General features: G+C 43.7%; 2 long non-coding RNA genes across 2 annotated transcripts; both read left to right on the top strand.

Annotated features, from left to right (window-relative positions):
• Window positions 1-585: 585 nt before the first annotated feature.
• Window positions 586-12,320, top strand: LOC125758541 (uncharacterized). Its single transcript, XR_007416200.1, has 4 exons — window positions 586-692; window positions 855-965; window positions 11,964-12,053; window positions 12,237-12,320. It is a non-coding gene; the product is annotated as an uncharacterized LOC125758541 (long non-coding RNA).
• A 4,296-nt stretch (window positions 12,321-16,616) lies between these two features.
• LOC125758542 (uncharacterized) lies at window positions 16,617-17,259 on the top strand. Its single transcript, XR_007416201.1, has 3 exons — window positions 16,617-16,718; window positions 16,882-16,992; window positions 17,155-17,259. It is a non-coding gene; the product is annotated as an uncharacterized LOC125758542 (long non-coding RNA).
• The last annotated feature ends 1,194 nt before the right edge of the window (window positions 17,260-18,453 follow it).

The raw sequence follows: 18,453 nt of genomic DNA, 5'->3' as shown, positions 1-18,453 counted from the left end.
CCACAAATAACAGCTCATATATTAGCGATTAACCTATATTTGAAAACTTCGCCTAACATAGAAAATGATGTATTCATATATAGTGACAGGAAACTAACACTGGTTCCAATTACACACCACTACCGCTAATATGCAGTTGGTATCATTTTTTCAAGAGATCTCGATGTTCTTCAATCATGGTTCAAGGTAGCTAGCCCAACCAGCACAACTCACAATTTCACCATTCCTCCAACTCACCCAAATAATATTTGTTTTGTCCTCGCGATGAAATGGCACTGACATACATTTCTTTCATCCTTTCCAATAACTCCTATAGCAATAAAGGAGAGAGGAACCTGTCCTCAGGAGATAATCCAGGATTGCAAGGAAGAGGAAGGCTGTTTCTGCGACGATAAACAAAGAAAACTCACTCTAACAGGTGTGTATTTCTTTGTTACATTGATTTCGTAGCTCGTTGGTATCCTCGTAATTTAGGGACGCTGGATGAATAAAAATTTTGCGATTCCTGAAAATACCCAAATGATATAAATAATCATCACGATAACCTTTCACTAACACTTACTTTTTTTCATTCTTTCTAGTTATCCGTAACACTACCCTAGACGACGAGCACTGTGAAAACCTACAGGAGGAGTGCAAAGAGGAGAATGGCTGTTTCTGCGACGACACACAAGCAAAGGCCATTAGAACAGGTACGCACTTCTTTGTGAAAAGCATTCGGTAGCTTGTTCATATGCTCCTAATCATGAGAAATTACGTTCATGAGAATTTCATAATTACTGAAAATCCCCGAATAATGTGTTACGGCATTGCCATGAAGTTGAACTTGTAATTATGTCTTTCGTTCTTTCTAGAATATTATAATATAACAATAGATGGAAAGAACTCTGAGGACATCGAGAGCAAGTGCAAAATGGAGGACGGCTGTTTTTTCGACGACAAAAAAACTGAATTCGTAATAACAGGTACGTATTCATTCGGCGCACACTGATTTGCTTCTGAATTATTCTCTGCGAGGCCGCTTTGCTGACTAGCACCGCCTCGTCGAGACGCGCAGTAAGCCATTCGAAAGTATATCAGTATTTAAAACGAGAGAAGGCCAGTGACCTATACGAGTGGTTTTCGCTAGGTTTTCGCGAATGCCTCTCACAATCAGACGGGCATACCTGGCGGAATCACGTGCACAAACAGCACAGGCAGCTTCGACAAGCAAGCATAGCCTTCCTACCAATGCATGTCGGCTGAACAGTGTGTCATTCATTTCATACCAAAGTGAGAATTACGACAGCTTCACTAGTTGATGACGTGTCAACATCGATCCCTCCAAAGCCACCTACTCTCGGCTTGAGCGTAGCGCTGTAGCAGAAATTTTGAGCGACCATTAATTTGATCATTTTTTTTTCTCTAAAGAAGCAACCTCTAGTCGGTTACAGTCTAAAAATACATACAATGTCCACGCCACAACTGCGGCGCGCCTGTCATTTGTTTGTGCAAGAGAGTTGCGCTACGTGGTTTCTGTTCTAAACATAAGTTCGTTTTCGCTGCTAATGTACATACCACGCATATTATGAATAAAAAGTTCATCATCCGTGTTAACATGTTAAGTTAACTGAGCGGTGAAGTCGGAATCTGCGCTGAAATTTGCCAGGAAGTCCAAGCTTTGGATGGAAAACTAGAACAGGACTTAGAAGTGAGAGGATAGGCAAAATGTAGCAATCATAGCCTAATGAGGACAACAATCGCGCTCAACCTCAGAAGAATAATAGCCCAACGTTGATATAGTCAAAGTAATGAAACTGCACGCCTGTGCGGAGCCAGCAGCCCACTCACAGCACAAGCTGGGGGATCGACCTTCCAAGGGCCTGTTTTGAACACTTCTTGGACATTTACTGCAAGTACAAAGTACAGAGTGAGGTATCCCAATATGCAAAGTCGTATTCAATGCTTCGTGATCCCAGGCGTACAGTTCTCGGCGATTCAGACACGATCCTCGAAGTTCGTGGCCCCTGGTATTGAGGTGATGGCAAAGATGAGAGCGTTCGTGACACACGCCGACTCCGTCCGGTAGACAGCCGTTCAGACTGGGGTTCTTGGTGGCGCCGGCACAGCGCTGAGCGCCATGGCTTAAAAACACTGCGCCGCGCCCGCTTGCCGAGCCTCGAGAAGCGGCTTGAGCTGGCGGGCGCACGTTACAAACTATTGCAGCGCTTGTCAGGCGCAACCAGGAACCACAGACTGAAAATCTGTCTGCCGGATGCAATCAGCATGTGTCACGAGCGCTCTCACTTTCACCATCACCTTCACCCCCAGCAGCCACAAGCTCCGAGCATGCGCGTCGGCAGGGGGGCACTTACCCCCTTAAGCAACACCAGCAGTTGCCCAGTACCCATTAAACGACAGCGCCCTCACCCTCTTCCCCGAGCTACGATGCAACACGGGTTTGTACCCCTAAGAAATATCCTGCCGAAGCCCATGGCTCTGAGTATCGCGCTTCACACACCAAGCATTGTATGTTGCAAAGCGCCGACTCCGCCATAACTCGTCCTCTCTTTTTTTTTATTATTGACATAATGTAAAAGGAGTTGTTGGCGCTCAAATAAAGCGTCGACTACTCCTTAGCCCCTCAGTGTAGCTCCAGCATGCAACATAAAAATAGCATACAAACAGCAGTACATGTTAAGTTTTGTACGGTGTGGCTTATGCTGAGTTGCTGGTAATGATCGTATGATCATAATAACGAATTATGACTGAGCCCATTGTGATTGTGGGAGAGCTTTAAACTACCCACTCCTTCGTGTGACGCAAGGCGCGATTTTACGCTTCTACGATGCAATAACTACATAGCTGCTAACTGGACTCCTCGCACGACAAGACGCCTCTATACCGCTTTTTCGAACCAGTTTCAAAATTTCGCTTACTTCGCCGCTTCTTTCTCGGTTAATAAAGCGAACCCAAGGTGGCAGGCTGGCTAAGAAGCCAGTGGTTAATGTGAATGGGAAACATTAAATAAAAATAAAAAGACCATTTAAGAAAAACAAATAAATATCCGAACTATTTTGTGGCTCTGCGCTGGAATATTTGACTATTAAGAAGAATGCCAGATTAAATTCCTTCTGGAACTCTGTTTCTTCTTTTGTTTAATTTTCTTGTTATATATATATATATATATATATATATATATATATATATATATATATATATATATATATGTAGTGCGTGATAAATACAACAGGCGACGGCGTGCAACAACGCCATCAAAATCCGCTTTTGAATTGACCTTATAACAGCTTACGCTCTAAACAAAAGTCTTTAGGATGGCCCTTACGAAAAAAATCGGCAGATCCCACGTACCGTGGGAGTCGATGTTATGCGAAGCATGCGGCGGGTAGGTGACTGTGGCGTAACTTTTTTGCTGAGCGGCACGGTACAAAATGGCGCTAAAGATTTGTATAAATTTTATACGCACACTTATATATGTTGAAGAGCCGCATATGTGTTATATAACCAGTTGTTTACGGTCGGGTAACGCTGCCAATGGCAACGTGGGTATTACCAACACCAGAAGCGGTAACCTGATATGTAGAGTACGTGTCCCGAGAACGCACGCACGTTTCACGAACCCGTGTGCATGTGGGCAAGACGTTCTTGACAGTTCTTGAACAAGGGCATCATCACCGTGATCAGTGAGCACAAGCAGCTGGCCATGACTTGTTATCGGATCCCGTCGTGATCGCGGAGACGAGGGGTTCATGTGCAGTGAAGTATGAGGTATAGTACAGCTGTTGGAAATGGTGGATGCCTAGGTCACTTCGTCGACAAATCGTCTGTCGATAGAGCCGGCGACATGTCGGAACCTGAAGTCACCCTTCGCGTTGGTGAGGTATAGGCCGTCGAGGCTGGTAGGCCTGGATACTGCTACGTAGACCAACATCAGTGGATGGAGTTTGTCGTATTCGTATACTACCTGGGCGTATGTGCCCTACGTAGCCTAGTCTACAAAGCGGCTGTCAATCAATCTGGCATCATCCTCGGTCAGCATGAGGCCATCGCCCAGCCTCGTAAGAAATGAAGAGGACACTGCGTCGTTCTGGTGGACGAAGTGCACTGTACGGTGCGGTTATTAGGATATCATATGTAACTTTCGTTAATGTATTCCTCCGGGGTCGAGCAATGTTTGAATATAGCTTGCTGAATCATAGGGATACAAATGTAATGTTTATTAAACTGCTATAAAGTCGGAGCCAACACAGGAACTACAGATGTTAATCTGATATGACGCCTGTATCGTAGGAGTAGACATCGTAGGAGTATCATGCAGTGTTTATTGCTTTCTTGTAAAATTAGATAGCCAGCACCACAACCACAATTGACGTTGCACTGTTATTACGCCTGCGTAGGCTGTTTTTACAAACCAATTTATGGACCTGGCGTGGCTCAGTGGTAGAATAGCTGATTGCCACGCAGAATGCTTGGGTTCGACTCCTGCTGGGATCCTAATTTTCATTCTTTCCATTCGTTGAGTCAACGCTGCCGATGTTGGTTTTCCGTAACGCTCTAGCATTTAAGTTAACAATGTCTGTTCTCGCCGTTCCTGGGTAGATATAAACTGTCAATCACCTGTGGCGCATACCCGTACACCGCGGCCCGTGGTAAACGGGTATGTGCCACACGTGTCTAGTGGAAAGGGTTTGACGACGTACGCGACAAGATTTTAACGTTATTCATGTCATGACCGGGCAGTCATATTCGTGAAATCCTGTTACCCTCCCATGCAAATTTTGGTCTACACCAAGTTAAGGAGGTGATCATGAGAGCACCCAGACGTAGGCGGCTAGATAGATAGATAGATAGATAGATAGATAGATAGATAGATAGATAGATACGTAGATAGAAACGCTCAAAGTGCCAGAGGTTCGCTAAGAAATGCTTCGCATTTAAAATGCGATACTTTAAGACAAGAAGAACATAACAACATAGAAAAGATGAACGAAACTGCAACTAGACCAATTTTCTAAGCACCAATTGACATTTGAAGCAAAGCAGCAAGGAAAGATTGTAAGCATATTTCTCAGACCACGGAGGGCGTAATAAAGAGGTTACAAGGGACAAATGTGATTAACTCATGATTTAAAATAGAATTTACTGAGCTAAGTGAGCTTGTCAGCAAAAAATTTTGACGTCAAGGAAATACAGGCATCAGTAAAAAAAGGAGGCAGCATTGACCAAACTAAAAGAAAACCTTTAAGAAGCGCCACAATTCACACACAGCATAAGAGGACAATATTATTAGCCACATCAGCGGCATATCGAAGGTGGCTGAAGACTTCTACAAGGAGAAGTTTTTTAACATTCCTACTCCACTACATTGCGATAACAACATTCTACACACACAAGCTTATTTAGCTATCATTTTGCAATTTTTTCATACATTACTCACTAAACGCCTCTCATACGAATTCAGCTATTCTAATTAACTCGTTAATAGAAGTATTAGCAGACTTGCACAGAACTCTATATCTCATTTGTCCAATGTTCATTCTACGTTTGATGAAATGACGTTGACATTCACACTTATGACAATATAGAATGGTTAGTTGCACACTATCAAATCTTTACCATGATGTCATGCAATAAAATATGCCCTAAGCTTCGTTACTAATATCACTAAGCTTACCAGGTTCATTTAACTGTCTCAGATTTCTTTATTTTTCATGTTTATAATTATTACACGACTAAATTGGTAAACTTTATTCCTTTGCTATGTTTATCATTTGGATTCGTACATTTCCGCCGTTTTTCTCTATGCACTGCAATATGGGCTGTTCATAAGTGTACTTCATTTCTCTAGAACTTCTTCGGTGTATTTTGACCGGTTGTGTTTTTTTAAACTCATGTTCCATATGTTTATTTTTTCATATGCCTCCAAGAGTACCCTTACTAAGCCATGGTCCCACTGCAGTTTTTCACTATGGGACCCTCGACTGTATATTCCCACCAGCTAACTCAATGTATTCAAACAAGACTAGCACTCAAAAAAACTATCCATTTAGCACATCAGTAACCCCATCTTCGAGTGAATTGAATGTCGAACAATGCGAGTGAAACTCCATATATAACTTCAGATCAGGTTACAAAGGACAGACGAGATGTACCGCGCCGAAAAGCGGCCACAGAAAACAGCACAAGCGTCAACTTGATCAGATATGGAGCAGGTTATATTTCAAAAACTTGCGACCTCCTACACTCAATGACTCATAAAGAGAGAGAGAAAGATAAAAGGAAGACAGGGAGGTTAACCTGAGAATGTCTCCCGTTTGCTACCCTGTACTTGAGAAAGAGAAAAGGGGGTGTAAAAGAATGAAGGAGAAGACCAGGAGCCGCCACTAGGCCAGCTGGACAACCGCCTACTCAGAGAGGACAAAATCCTTAGGCACTGGCCTACCCGGTCATCAACGCGAGCCGCTCTGTGGGCGTTGTTACGGTTTCTTCGAGAAACCGGACTGCATGACAAATTATCACTGTTCATAGATGATGCAGGCGTGTAGTATGCGGACGGTGCTATCGTCAAAGTTTACAAACTTTGAATGTACCAGCCAGCTTAGAAAATGTCAGGATTATAACCGTACAAAACAAGGCAAATTAAAAATACAAAACTATCTAGAACCATCAGCTTATATTCGGTATTATACAAAACATTTACTCATCTCAAATAGGATAACAGAAACACCTGACTTCCACTAAGCTAGAGAGAGAGCCGCCTTTAGGATGGGGTAATCTGGACTGCACTATAGCGGCATTATCAATCACGTAATTGGTAAATCACTAAAGTACAACTAACCTTTTCTTAGAATAACAGAGAGCTGAGCTAGTTGGTAAGCATTCATTCTAAAAAAACACACAGGGCGTGCAAACACGGACACAAGAAAGAAGTCAGGACACCACAAACGCCCACTAACAACTGAGGAGACGGACAACGGCGGAAAACAAAGAAGGCACGAAAACTTATCTGCGCATGCCCATGCAACAGGCGAACCTATCAATCCGGCACGCGTTGTGGTCTACGTGGAAGATAACTGTTAAGGCATTTGATTTCATCTATATGCAAGTTAACCGACGGTTGGCTCACGCCGGATATATAGGTTCGCCTGTTGCATGGGCATACGCAGATATGTTGTCGTGCCTACGTTCTTTTCCGCCCTTGTGCGTCTATTGAGTTGTTAGTCAACGTTTGTAGGGTCCTGACCTTTCTTGTATCCCTGTTTGCACGCCCTGTGTGTTTTTTTAGAATGAACCTTTTCTACCAGACAACGAAAGAGCATTCGACTCCGTGAGCGATATCAACAGTTTTGAAACAATTCCACAAGCAAAGAGTACCTGAGCATACAGGGCGTTTCACTTCATGCAGAACACCGGCCTAACGGCGCATATTTAACACAAATATACACAACAAATATTATGCCTTAGGGCAAGTCTATGTCGCAAAAAAAAAGTATTAAAAAATTAAACATAGGTGCTACACATCTCCAATTAGTGCAGTATTGTTCTGAGCCATATAGAGCACGTCAGCATATTTTTTTCCAATCTACCAAGCTCGGTAATTAACAAAGATTGCTTAATGAACTTTTTTAATAGTAACTCTAGAGAAAAGTTTTCACTACAAATGTTGTAGCGCTTGTTCAGAAACATCGAATCTATGCTAAGGTAACTCCCCTGCTTAATTTGTTTCCGGCCTTTCTTTAAAGCGCGCGAATTTTAAAAAATAGCACGTGACTGCCGCCTAACGCGCGGCGCTTTTAATGCCCTCAAATGTAAGTTGAACGAAGTATCAAAGGCTGCTCCGCGCACGGAGGTCGATTGAGCAGGCTGCCGGTGACTGCGATGGACGGTAAATGATGATAGAGGCGTACCACCCAAAAACGATCTACGAAAGAGCAGCCGTCACGTGTGAGTGCACCTTTTATCTCAGTTCTGCACCACGCTTTCATCCTCGCCCCTTCCAATGTGTTTCTTCTGTGGTGCGAAAAAAAGAAAAAAAATGCCTACCCTACATAAAATTCTACCTACGGTCTCATGTAGCATTTGCTCCGTGGCTGCCGCTTACTTGTTGAAGAATTTTTATTTCTTGTTGAAACGGTATGCTCATTTTGTCGCCTAACGTCTATCGCAGTCACCGATAAACCGTTACACCGATCTTCGTGCACAAAGCAGCCTTTGATAATTCGTTCAACTTACATTTGAGGGCACTAAAAGCACCGCGCGTTAGGCGGCAGTCACGTGCTATTTTTTAAAATTCGCGCGCTTTAAAGAAAGGCCGGAAACAAATTAATCAGGGGAGTTACCTTAGCATAGATTCGATGTTTCTGAACAAGCGCTACAACTTTTGTAGTGAAAACTTTTCTCTAGAGTTACTATTGAAAAAGTTCATTAAGCAATCTTTCTTAATTACCGAGCTTGGCGGATTGAAAAAAAATATTCTGACGTGCTCTATATGGCTCAGAACAATATTGCGCGAATTGCAGACGCGTAGCGCCTATGCTTAATTTTTGATTACTTGGTGCTTTTTAGCTGAAACACCCTGCATATAAATACGTTATCCAACATCTATTCTCCCTGCTTACCCGAGTTTCCGAAAAAAAAGAAAAAGAAAAGAATAGCATGGCGATACGAAAAGAGAGCAGCACGGCAAGCAGATTTTATCTCCCAAATGCTATTGGCATCAATCTTACAAGAAGTATTCAAATGAACGGATTGGAAAAATTGGAAATAAGGACCAATGGAAACAACAGCCTGCCAATTGCGGATTACCTAGTGCCCTTCACACAAATGAAGCCGACGAATTGCATGAGACTGTTGAAGATCTAAACCAAGAAAGCGTCAAAGCAGGGCTACATACGTATATGCTGAAGGCAAAGGTAACGCTCAATAGCCTGCCAACAACCTGTGATGAATGCACAAATCTACGAAAAAGTTTGCGACTAATTCCCAAAAACAGAGCGTACCCATGAAAAAGTCATAGTTTCGCCGCAAGGGCGAAGCAATGAATGCGATAGCAAGAAATCGAAATGTCATACGAAAAACCAGAAGCAGCTCGATACTTGCAGCGTGCCGCTGAAGCACGAAGAAAGACGCCCTAAATGAACGCACAGGCCTGCACAGGGCAAGCGTGAACTAACAACTGTCGCAGTTGTTACGCCTATGTGCTTAAGGAGGACGCTGCAAGTTTCGACAATGGACAATCAGACGCTTGCTTGCTTGCTTGCTTGCTTGCTTGCTTGACCCTTAATTCTTGGCTCTGACCCACTACAAGGGATTGGCCATGGAACCTGCGGTTAATATAAGTGGGGAAATTTAGAATTCATACTCTTAGATATTTCTTATTCTTTTAAACTGCGGCGCGTGGAGTGACCCTCTGCGTCTCCTACCACAGGGGGCGTCTGATGCAAGGTGTGCCCGGTGTTCTTTGTCTTTTTTTTCGTTCCACATCCCGAGTGGGTACAGCAAATTGCCACTTTGTCGTGCGTATTCGAAATGAAAGAAAATTAGGAGCGCTGCTTCTGCAAGTGTCGACAATGGAGAATCAGACGCTCTTAGATATTTCTTTTTCTTTTATACTGCGGCGCGTGGAGTGAGCTTCTGCGTCGCCAGCCACACGAGTGCGTCTGATGCAAGGTGTTCCCGGTGTTCTGTTTTTTTTCCTTCCGTATCACCAGTGGGTACAGAAAAGGGCCACTTTGTCGTGTGCGACTCAAGGGCAGTTTTCAAAGTGAAAGAAAATTAGGAGCGTTGCGTGATAGATTACACGCTCACGCTCGTCCGAGATTTGCTTACCACCAGCGGTACATGGTGCATATAAATAGCTCGCCGTTATTTCGCCGGCGCACACATGGCGTGTGGCTGAGTTGTCCAACGCAGCGCGCTGGGGAGCGAGGGATTGCTTGTTCGAATCCGCGGTCCGGTACTTCAGAATTTTATTCTTCTGCTATATTTTTCTTTGTGCCTTTTATATATATATACATATACATATCCGGGACATGACGGCGTCGACAGACGGCGACGGCGACGGCAAAAATTAGCCGAGAGTGTCCATATAATTGCTATCGCAATAAAAGAAATTCACCGACAAATAACGATTGCCTGGAATGCATCAGGCAGGCATTCCCAAATAATGACCGTTAATTTTCCCGTGACCCTAAAAAATATGCAATCATTCCGTACTACCAGTTCCAATAAATGGGGCAGAAACTTGGAGGATAAAATAAAACCTCTAAAAATCTTAAAAGACCACGCAGATTGCAATCACAATGGAAATTATAGGCTTAAAAGCATGTGATCGAAACACAGCAGAACAACCCTACTGAAACGTTCCGTAAGCCATTCCAATAATTCCATATGTTTTCATACAGAATCCATATGTTCTCCGTATATGTTCCATGTATTTTCCATTTCCGTAAAGTTCTTACGGAAACATACGGAATTATTGGAATGGCATACGGAACGTGTCAGTAGGGAAGTTAGAGAATTAAACAGAAGTAGCCGATATTCTACTTCTTATTAAACGAAATAAGTGTGTCTCTACAGGCCAAGTAACGCCTATACGAAAGACAACCGGTGGTCAGTTCGGCCAAAGGAATGCATAGCAAGGGATCTGAAATGCAGCCTAACACGGCATGCGATTTAAATGGAGTGAGAAAATTAACAAGTTCACAGCGAGCAAGCGAACTCAACGGTCACGAAATGGAGTACATTGGCGAGTATTCGTATAACACTTCGTCCCTAATACGGCAATCTATACGTAAAAATATACTGATCATGAGGGATGATGATAATTTTTTTTTAATATGCGTTGCGTAGCTCGATGGTGTTTCCGTACCCAACGGAAGATACATATCGCGGAATCATTCGTGATCTTCCCCAAATAATATATCTAGGCACCACCCCAAGGTTACAGCGACAATTATTAAAGCTAAGGCCTGTGGGGTCCGCCGTCTACTCCAAGGAATGGGCGCTCAGCGGGAATAACTAAAAAACATTTATTAGTAGCAAGAAGGCAATAAATAAAACGTTACAGCGGCAAGGGCAAACATAAAACAAACAAGACCAAGCTCGATGCAAAACTTCCGCGCCGGGCCAGCTAACCCTGGCCCCGGCGGACAGCACGCCGCGCACACGCGCACACTTGACGACAGTTCGCCGGCAACTCCCGTTTGGCCGCTCGCCGTGCTTGGTTATAAAGAATGACTACATCCGGGAGCATGCGCAGTGGTCCCCGTTGTCGCTTGGTATCAGCGATGGTGTGGAGGAGGGGGAGGTTTATCAGCAGTCCCCACAGGCCTTAAGTGTCTCATCAGACGCTGAGCTTGAAAAATTCGGCGCGCGGTACAGAAACTCACGACACCTCTTAAGCATGCCCTTGAAGCACGGAGTTCGATCCGTCATCCAACCGAGGCATTCTTCGCGGCAGTCAAATGTTCTAGCACAGATCAACAGCACTGCTTGAAACCGCTTTGAGGAACCACCCTTTAGGGACGTCGTTTGTGGTGGGGAGCCACATTAACAGATGTAATATTGCGTAGCATACGAGTAGAATTGTATGACGCGTAACACTATGTGCACTGCGTACCGGCTGAATGATGAAAACCTTCCCAGCCATTACAAATGATTCATTCATCATTCATCCGCATCAACCAGAGCAACAACAACGTGTGATACTTGGCAGGAACTTACGCGTAATGTCTACTTCGCTAATGTCAGTACACCATTGAAAAAGTCACGCAAATACAAGACTCCTCGCATGAGGCGCTCAAAGGGCTCATTTCATTTAAATTTCACAAATTAAATGGTCATGCAAGTTGTGTTTCACTTGGCTTACATGAGTGGAGCCAGGTTTTTGCCATCCTGTGTAACAACAGTCCAACATCTAATTTTTTTATTTTCCTTGTCGTTTTTTTATAACACGATATTAGTGGGGAAAACGTGCCAAGAAATCGAAGAGAAGTGCAACGTACAGAATGGCTGTTTCTGCGATGTCAAACAAGGAAAACTGGCTGTAAAACGTAAGTATTACATAGCGAAAAATATTCGGCTTATTTTTGGCAAACTCGTCACTAGCCAATTATATAAAACTGGAAATATCAGTATTCCTGAAGATGCTCAAATAATACATTTACACATCGCAGTGAACTCCACATGATTTTTAGCTTTTTCGTGATTTCTCTTTATTTATACAACACCACTAGTGGCGAAATCCTGTGAGGACATAAAGGACAAGTGCAAGAAGGTGGATGGCTGTTTCTGCAATGACAAACCAAGAAAACTCGTTGTCAAAGGTGAGTATTTTTTAGAGGCGAAGCTCCTTAAAGCGGCACCCGTTCGTCCCTCGTAGTCGTAGTGCGTAACCAGTCGTAACGCTAGTACCAGATCTTGACCTCCAAGGTGGTGCCGGTGGGAGATTTTTCCTGTGCGTTGTTGAACAATAAAAAATTCGCAGCGTGCGCGTTAACTAAAAGCCGAATTCTTCTGCATCTCATTCCCCATTAGCAGCCATTGGCATGTTCCAGTAGGAAACGTTAGTAGAAGTAGAAGTGTAAGTGTTAGCTAAAAGCCGACTTCTGTCTCTCATTCCCATTAGCAGCCATTTACCTCCAAGGTAGTGCCTGGTGAGATTTCTCCTGTGCGTGAATAAACAATAAAAATTTTGTTCAAAACGCCGTTGATTGATGAAATAAACCAACGAAAGACGCCAGATGTTTTCTAAAAGCAAAACGAAAGAACGCCAGATGTTTCTAAAGCAAAACGAAACGACGCCAGCTGCTTAACGAAAGACGCCAAATGTTTTCTAAAGCCATGGTTTTCTAAACAATAAAAAGTCACAGCGTACACGCAAAATTAAAGTGAGCTGCAAGTCGTCATAACTCTCATCGCACCTTTAGTATAAACGCGCCCGATCTCACGTCGGTGATGATGTACTGGGCAGAATTCACGGAAGATTCACGGTTTACCGATGAACCTCCGCAGCTTCGCCCACTCATCATCATTCACTCCGTGGATATGCTGTGACTTTTTTCGCAAAAATGTTTGGTAGCGCGTTGCTATTCTCGTCATCACCAAAAGATATACCGAGTATTCCAGCTAAAAGGAACGAAGATATTTAAGGAAAAAAACGAGGAGCACTGGAAAAGCTTTACCAACTGCGTTATAGCGGTACCTACATACAGTATTCTTTTTCACCGCTATGTATGAAATATATTTCATTTGACCAATTTGTTAATGGCTTTTTAGATCTCTCACATGCCACTCATAATCCTGTACGCCGCCGCAAGTAAGCTTGGCATCAAACATTTATTTGATGCTGAAATACACGTTTTTCAAGCAATACCAGAACGCCCCTCGGGCGCGCGGAACACCATGTGAAAAGTGTGTAGGCTGAGTGAGCCGGCTGTTCGGTCGCCTGCTGCTCGTTGGTGCCGTGATATCGGTGGGACCACGAAACGAAAAGAACACGTCGCTGCTTCTTCACTATTCTTATATCGTTAATACTGCACACATCCGGACAAATGTGCATGTATCTCTGCGTATGAAATGCGAAATGATTAACACAGTGCAGTGTCGGTATTACCGAGCGGATATGCATCCGATATAGCAGTTGAGCAGCAGGCGTATTCTCACATGCTAATAACATGAAGATGAATCAAATATGAGTTGGAACACCGTATTCATTCTGAAAGACAGGGCGCACAGACACGGACACAAGGAAGAAGTCAAGGCACCACAGACGCCGACTTACAACTGAAGGCGCACAACGGAGAAAAAAAAAGGCACGAAAAAGTATCTGCGCATGTCCGTGCAATAGGCGAACCTATCGATCCGGCACGCGTGGGGGTCTACGTGACAGATAACTCACGCATGCTCTATCACTATTAGCGATATGACATGCCTCAATCGTTGAGCGCGTATATTCATTCCTATGCTTGTACAAAACTGCGCATTCATCGTACTTCGACGTGCACTTACACTCTCGGCAATGTAAAGAAAGATTTGCAGGTGAGCCTCCAGTTAGCGATCCCTTATGTTCCAATAATCTCTAACACACCGGCCCGTCTGTCCTATGTGGAAGCGGCCGCAGCTAAAACGAACCTTCTACACCACAGTTGTACGGCAATCAGTGAATTTGTTGGTGTGTTTTACGAAACAAATGTCGGTCCGCTCTTTGCCTATCACTCGATAATTCTTTCTCTGCACAGAGGCACTAACCTTACCTACCCTGTGAGATACGCAATGAATGTAAGGAATACTTATAGGACACGTTTATTCTAATACTTTTCTGCGAGACGCATCGTATTACCAGAGATAACTTTCCGCTTGAGCATTTATGAATACTCTGGCGCTTGTCAACTGCACTTAGCCGCTATGGCGTTAAAAAGTTAATCTCGCATTGCTCCCGAGAACCACTACTCGTATCCACATGGTCACATGTAATGCAGCACGCGGAAACACAACAGGCTTTTGTAAAGTATAACATTTGTCGTAAGTGCCAACGAATGTTGGTTAAAGATGTATCTTTTGTTACCTGCGGTGCGAGGAACGCGCACTCTATCTAATCAGTGTATCTTGCTTTGCTAAATGCATACTCTCTCGCGCAATCTTTAAATATTAGAGTCTGAGCATGTGCTCGTCAACAGTGTCGGTGGGCGTTGATTTCGAATGGATCCACGATTCACGAATTGTAATGACCGCTCGCGGAATTCGTCCAGAAAACCGAGTTGTAAATTTTTGTTTAATTTATGCCGTACAGTATGCTTGCGCCAATAATAATAATAATAATAATAATAATAATAATAATAATAATAATAATAATAATAATAATAATAATAATAATAATAATAATAATAATAATAACAATAATAATAATAATAATAATAATAATAATAATAATGACGTTTCGCAACCGCTCAGGTGGTCCAACAGTGGCACGCGGGCACACTAGGCAGATGGAAATCGTATAGAGGCCGTCGTAGCTAAACACAGAAGAAGTTCACGACTGATTTACGCAGTAATATCTTACACCTTGTCATATTCACTTGATCTGACAAATGCTGGCATGACGTAAGCGGAAAGCTAAAGCGTGAGTCCCGCGCGCTCGGCTCGGCGACTGCTGCGGCGTACACACTTTTCCCATGAGCGCTTGCGCGCCTGTTGGTGGCGCTCGTGGGCTTGAAAAAGCTCTATTTGCTTGGTAAACGTTTTTCGAGAAAAGAGCCAAATCCCACGAAATACGCGAGATATGAAATAGATCAGCGCTCGCACGCCGCTGCTCAATCGCTTCCAAGCGAACTGTCATGAATAAACGGCTGCATTCATTTATAGCCGCCTTGTAGAGCTGCGCTATCTGGGCTCACTCAACAGCTTCCGCGATCTACACTGTGGTGAGATAAGCGAGAGCTTCTGCTGATGCAACAGTGTTGTCTCACCAGGCACTCAGCTTGGCTGAGTGCCACATTCGACGTCGGATGGGTAAACTGCATCATTCATAGCCGACAACAGCATGCGCTGGTCGTATGCGCTGCATGCTCTGAACGCCAAAACGCATGGAAGGGGCGCATGCGCTCGCGCAAAGTTGCAGTCTCTATTCAGAACAGGAACCCGCAGTGATAGGTTAGTAAGTGTGGTGTCACGCTGCTAAGTTCCAGGGTGCGGGTTCGACTCCACGCCACGGCGGCGAATTTCGATGATAGTGAAATGCAAAATAGCACCCCTTTGCTTTGATTTTGCTGCACGTTAAAGAACTCCAGGTGGTCCAAATTTATCCGTTGTCCCCCACTTCAACGCGCCTCATAATCACAGCGAGGTTTTGGAACCTTGAACATCACCAACAATTATTATTTCTAATGGGGAAAAACATTCCAGGCACTCCTATCTACAAAACTAGAGGAGCGTTCCAAATACTAGTCCGAACTGAGCCGTCAAATTATCCCTGTTTAGAAACATACAAGATTACAAGATTAAAAGACCCCAACCCACCTCCTCACCCTACTGCGACACGTTTGTAAATGTGCCAGAGGAGTCTTCTCATGCCGCGACCATTCAAAACAGTGAAGCCCTGTACCGAGCCATCTTGGCTAATAAACAGACCCAGCCGTGAATCCATCACGGTTCACTTGGAAGCTCGTGAGTAGCGGTGCGCGAGAGCGTATCTAATTATTTATTCGCGTGCATTGTCACACTTTTATTTTTTCTCGTAAGAAGCAACATGATAATTAACAGCACGACATAATTGCTTCATTCCGTGGTTACTTCAGGCGGCCCACAAATAACAACTCATATATTAGCGATTGACCTATATTTGAAAACTTCGCCTAACAAAGAAAATGATGTATTCATATATAGTGACAGGAAACTAAACACTGGCTCCAATTACACACCACTACCGCTAATATGCAGTTGGTACGATTTTTTTCAGGAGATCTCGATGTTCTTCAAATTGTTCAACGTAGCTAGCCCAACCAGCCCAACTCACAATTTCACCATTCCTCCAACTCATCCAAATAATATTTGTTTAGTCCTCGCGATGAAATGGCACTGACATACATTTCTTTCATCCTTTCCAATAACTCCTATAGCAACAAAGGATAGAGGAACCTGTCCTGAGGAGATAAACCAGGATTGCAAGGAAGAGGAAGGCTGTTTCTGCGACGATAAACAAAGAAAACTCACTCTAACAGGTCTGTATTTCTTTGTTACATCGATTTCGTAGCTCGTTGGTATCCTCGTAATTTAGGGACGCTGGATGAATAAAAATTTTGCGATTCCTGAAAATACCCAAATGATATAAATAATCATCACGATAACCTTTCACTAACACGTACTTTTTTTCATTCTTTCTAGTTATCCGTAACACTACCCTAGACGACGAGCACTGTGAAAACCTACAGGAGGAGTGCAAAGAGGAGAATGGCTGTTTCTGCGACGACACACAAGCAAAGGCCATTAGAACAGGTACGCACTTCTTTGTGAAAAGCATTCGGTAGCTTGTTCATATGCTCCTAATCATGAGAAATTACGTTCATGAGAATTTCATAATTACTGAAAATCCCCGAATAATATGTTACGGCATTGCCATGAAGTTGAACTTGTAATTATGTCTTTCGTTCTTTCTAGAATATTATAATATAACAATAGATGGAAAGAACTCTGAGGACATCGAGAGCAAGTGCAAAATGGAGGACGGCTGTTTTTTCGACGACAAAAAAACAGAATTCGTAATAACAGGTACGTATTCCTTCGGCGCACACTGATTTGCTTCTGAATTATTCTCTGCGAGGCCGCTTTGCTGACTAGCACCGCCTCGTCCAGACGCGCAGTAAGCCATTCGAAAGTATATCAGTATTTAAAACGAGAGAAGGCCAGTGACCTATACGAGTGGTTTTCGCTAGATTTTCGCGAATGCCTCTCACAATCAGACGGGCATACCTGGCGGAATCACGTGCACAAACAGCACAGGCAGCTTCGACAAGCAAGCATAGCCTTCCTACCAATGCATGTCGGCTGAACAGTGTGTCATTCATTTCATACCAAAGTGAGAATTCCGACAGCTTCACTAGTTGATGACGTGTCAACATCGATCCCTCCAAAGCCACCTACTCTCGGCTTGAGCGTAGCGCTGTAGCAGAAATTTTGAGCGACCATTAATTTGATCATTTTTTTTTCTCTAAAGAAGCAACCTCTAGTCGGTTACAGTCTAAAAATACATACAATGTCCACGCCAAAACTGCGGCGCGCCTGTCATTTGTTTGTGCAAGAGAGTTGCGCTACGTGGTTTCTGTTCTAAACATAAGTTCGTTTTCGCTGCTAATGTACATACCACGCATATTATGAATAAAAAGTTCGTCATCCTGTGTTAACATGTTAAGTTTAGCTGAGCGGTGAAGTCGGAATCTGTGCTGAAATTTGCCAAGGATTTTAAGCTTTCAATGAAAAACTAGGTCAGAACATAGAAGTGATAGGAAAGGCAAAATGTAGCAATCATAGCCTAATGAGGACAAGAATGGCGCTCCACCTCAGAAGAATAATAGCAAAGAACGCCAGTAAAAAAGAATAGCCCAACCTTGATATAGTCAACGTAATGAAACTCCACGCCTGTGCGAAGCCAGCAGCACACTCGGCTGGAGGACCAACTTTCCAGGGGCCTGTTTTAAACACTCTTTTGACATTTACTGCAAGTAAAAAGTATAGAGCAAGGTATCCCAATATGCAAACTCGTATTTAATGCTTCGTGATCCCAGACGTATAGTGCTCGGCAATTGAGACGCGATCCTCGAAGTTCGTCGCTGTTGGTATTGAGGTGACGGCAAGGATGACAGCGTTGGTGACACACGCCGACTCCATCCGATAGACAGCCGTTCAGTCTGGGGTTCTTGGGGGCGCCGGCAGAGCGCTGCGCGCCATCGCCTCAAAACA

The sequence above is a fragment of the Rhipicephalus sanguineus genome, chromosome 5, assembly GCF_013339695.2.
Source record: "Rhipicephalus sanguineus isolate Rsan-2018 chromosome 5, BIME_Rsan_1.4, whole genome shotgun sequence".
NCBI classification, from domain to species: Eukaryota; Metazoa; Arthropoda; class Arachnida; order Ixodida; family Ixodidae; genus Rhipicephalus; species Rhipicephalus sanguineus.
The sequence above is the reverse complement of the archived record's forward strand: the minus strand, read 5'-3'. Positions and strand labels throughout refer to the sequence as shown.